Source organism: Solea senegalensis, unplaced genomic scaffold, assembly GCF_019176455.1.
Source record: "Solea senegalensis isolate Sse05_10M unplaced genomic scaffold, IFAPA_SoseM_1 scf7180000016175, whole genome shotgun sequence".
NCBI classification, from domain to species: domain Eukaryota; kingdom Metazoa; phylum Chordata; class Actinopteri; order Pleuronectiformes; family Soleidae; genus Solea; species Solea senegalensis.
In genome coordinates, this window is record NW_025321639.1 from 17,412 (window position 1) to 21,595 (window position 4,184).

At 38.8% G+C, this 4,184-nt stretch overlaps 1 long non-coding RNA gene across 1 annotated transcript; it reads right to left on the reverse strand.

Annotated features, from left to right (window-relative positions):
• Positions 1-2,246: 2,246 nt before the first annotated feature.
• LOC122762907 lies at positions 2,247-3,205 on the reverse strand. The gene is made up of 3 exons (XR_006358786.1): positions 3,192-3,205; positions 2,705-2,814; positions 2,247-2,314 (listed from the first exon to the last, which is right to left on the reverse strand). It is a non-coding gene; the product is annotated as an uncharacterized LOC122762907 (long non-coding RNA).
• Between the last annotated feature and the right edge of the window lie 979 nt (positions 3,206-4,184).

Genomic DNA, 4,184 nt, shown 5'->3' on the forward strand with positions numbered 1-4,184 from the left:
ATCTGAACACCTGTGATCGGATCCCTCAGGTCGGATGTGAACAGCAGGTGTGAACAGAGCGTCAACAGAACATCTAAGAAATGTGCGGATCAATTTTAAGCAGCAGTTACCACACACCTGTCCCCGCTGCTCCCCGTCCTCCTCCTGGTCCTGGTCCTGATCCTGGCTCCTGCTCCTGGTCCTGCTCCAAACAAAGTTGGAGATCAGTTACAAAGACTTTAAAAGTCCTGAAAACATTTGTAAAATCTCAATATTTAACAGAGGATTCTGACGTATTTAGCGACGGCTGTGAATGGAATCACTTAAAAACACATGAACTGTGCCTTTAACGGCAGCCGTTTGCAGGTCTTCAGTCAGAGGACATGATGAGACAAAGCAGTGTCCACTTTAAAGTGTTCAAATGTGCTCAGTGCAGTAAATGAGTGAAGAAATGTGAGGAAAACACAGGAAAACCTTTTTATTGTCAACTATATATTGATCCATATCAACACGGACACTTTTATTTTGAAATTCTGCTAAACCACTGTTTGTCAACAGTTTTTTTTTACTTAATCTGCCCCCTACTGGCCAGACTAGATAGTCATTCTAAACAGTTTTAAAGGTATAGTGAATTTTTTTTGTTGATGTACTATATTTGGACATTTTTGACAGTTTACTAATAATGAAGATATCTTTTTTTAGGACATACTATAATAAGACACTTTTAGACAGTTCATAGTTTAACCTTTTACACCACTATAAATACATGAGTAACTTTTTGGATATTTTTGTAATTTTTTTTTGAGTAGTTTTATTGCAACGTACTTTTATTTTTTCTTGAGTATATATTTGAAGAAAGAACGTTACTTTTACGCCGTTCCATTTGGCTAAGCGACGGTCGTTACGTCATTTTTTTAAAATCTTATTTTATTACATGCGCAATCTATTTCTCTTCCTATTTTAAAGGCTGTATTTCCTGTTTTATTTAGAATATTATTATTTAACATTTGAACATTGTTGTTTTATATTATGTTGTGTCTATTTTGTACTATCTGTGTTGCTCTGAATATTTCAAAAATAAATCCGGAGAAACTCAGTACTTGAGTACTTGAGTCGTCTTTCACACTTTTCATACTTTTTTACTTTCAAAGTATTTTTATTTCATTTTTACTTCTACTTGAGTAATTATTATCTTACAGTAACAGTAATTTTACTTGAGTCATTTTTTTGGCTTCTCTACCCACTTCTGCATATTATACGAGGACATTTCGGACAGTTGTTGACAGTACGACGTCATACTACATAGTGACATATTTGACACTAAGTCACTTTTTTGAAAACATGTACGTGTGTTACTGCGGAGCAGTGGCGTCACATTAGCAGCAGCTAACCTGCTACAGGCCAGACGAGATACTCATTCTGAACAGTTTGGATGGTCTATTGACAGTTTGTGTTGAGGACATTCTTTGACATATGTGGACAATTTATATTTAAACGTTTTTAAACGACATACTACACTCGGAAAGTTCATATTTGGACAGTTTTGACGATATACTGTCACATTGACAACACACGTGTGTTTGCTGTGGAGCAGTGACGTCACGTTAGCATTAGCAGGTATAACCTGAACACCTGTGGTCGGATGTGAACAGCAGGTGTGAACAGAGCGTCAACAGAGAATCTAAGAAATGTGTGGATCATTGTAAACAGCAGTTACCACGTTTGTTCACATGATTGTACACATGCTACTTCCCGCTGCTCCTCGTCCTCTCGCTGCTTCTGTCTCTGCGCAGAAGAAGCTCCGCCTCCGACAAAGGAAGTGGAACATACCAAATAGATCGACACAGAGGGGAGGAGTGGAATGTACCAAGTCACGGAAACTACATAAAGGCTTTTAAATCAGTGTGTGTTTGTGCAGGAGCATCTCCACCTGTAATTATTCAACGTTCATGTCCTCGCTGGACAAATAAAAGAAAAATAGCAGCTAAAATCGTGAGAAGGGTCCAGCTGCAGACGGATTTTGGACGATGTACTATAGTATGACTTTTTGGACGGATTTTGGACGACATACTATACTATGATTATTTTTCCAATTTCGGACGACGTACTATAGTATGACTTTTTTGACTGATTTTTGACAACATACTATACTACAGACATGAGGAGAGGACATGAGTGGAGAGGACATGAGGAGAGGACACGAGTGCAGAGGACATGAGTGCAGAGGAGAAGGAGACATGAGGAGAGGACAGGAGTGCTGGAGTCACATTTTTCACTAAGCCACAGTGATAATGGCTTTGCACACAGTCAAGGTGGCATTTGTAGACACTGTATCCTAAAAGACAGACAGACAGGAAAAGTGATTCAGAAGTTTCAAGAAACAAACAAAACAAAACATTTCTTCATGAAGAGGTTCAAAGAACAATCAATATTATCAGGGGCATATTTAAAAATGCAGTAATCTTGCAACTTTTTCTCAACAACAGTGAAAATAAAATACACATGGACTAAAGTAAAGCATAAATGACATGGCTCAGCATTAGTTTACTTTACTTATTGTGAGTGTCTGATGTTCAAAGGGATGAGTTGAACATATGTAATGGTCACACTTATCCATGGTCAGGACAGAAATAACACCATGTTTCATAACATGTGAGGCTCATGGGGAAATAAAGGCCTTTCAGCATTGAAATGAACAAATATTAGATAATATAGCGGGACTTACCACCGTCCTCTGTCCCTGCACATGAGACACAAGCTTTGCGTAGCTCCCCTTTGTTTGGCAAATGTTGCATCTCTTCAGCTCAGGGCTCCATCTGTAAAAGTAGTGTTGCTCTATAAGAGAATGTTAACATTTAAAATGAAATTGTATTTCGTATTTTATCCAGAATCAAGTAGTAATGACCTGGATTGCATTTCCCTGTCCTAAAATATATGCAGGCTAACCGAAATGAATCAAATCAAACAACACTGTTGACCGTGGTTTCTAAACATGAAATAATATTATTCATCATCAAATCTTTTATCTTAACAATTGTAGAACTGAGTTTTTCATGTTTTTCAAATTAGCAAAGCTAATAAATAACACTATCATTACAGTGTCCAGACATTACTGGTTAATAAACCACACTTAATTGATTTAATGTATACAAAAATGACTATTCATACAGTGTTCAATATCAACATTTGTTGTTTTTTTAATCCATTATTACCCTTCCCTCCGTCATTTTCTAAGTACAACATGTTGTTATTTTAGATTTTCCCGCGTTGTTTCGGGTTCTCTCGGGTTCTCTCGGGTTCTCTCTCTTCATACTTCTTCACCAACGTCAACGTCATCACGTTTCAGACGCACTCTCTTCTGTGACCTGTAGTCGGGTGTGAGTCCTGGAGTGGTCTGCGGGTCTGCAGCTGGACCCTTCTCACAATTTCAGCTGCTATTTTTCTTTTATTTGTCCAGCGAGGACATGAACGTTGAATAATTACAGGTGGAGCTGCTCCTGCACAAACACACACTGATTTAAAAGCCTTTATGTAGTTTCCGTGACTTGGTACATTCCACTCCTCCCCTCTGTGTCGATCTATTTGGTGTGTTCCACTTCCTTTGTCGGAGGCGGAGCTTCTTCTGCGCAGAGACAGAAGCAGCGAGAGGACGAGGAGCAGCGGGAACTAACATGTGGACAATCATGTGAACAAACGTGGTAACTGCTGTTTACAATGATCCACACATTTCTTAGATTCTCTGTTGACGCTCTGTTCACACCTGCTGTTCACATCCGACCACAGGTGTTCAGGTTATACCTGCTAATGCTAACGTGACGTCACTGCTCCACAGCAAACACACGTGTGTTGTCAATGTGACAGTATATCGTCAAAACTGTCCAAATATGAACTTTCCGAGTGTAGTATGTCGTTTAAAAACGTTTAAATATAAATTGTCCACATATGTCAAAGAATGTCCTCAACACAAACTGTCAATAGACCATCCAAACTGTTCAGAATGAGTATCTCGTCTGGCCTGTAGCAGGTTAGCTGCTGCTAATGTGACGTCACTGCTCCGCAGTAACACACGTACATGTTTTCAAAAAAGTGACTTAGTGTCAAATATGTCTTTATGTAGTATGACGTCGTACTGTCAACAACTGTCCGAAATGTCCTCGTATAATATGCAGAAGTGGGTAGAGAAGCCAAAAAAATGACTCAAGTAA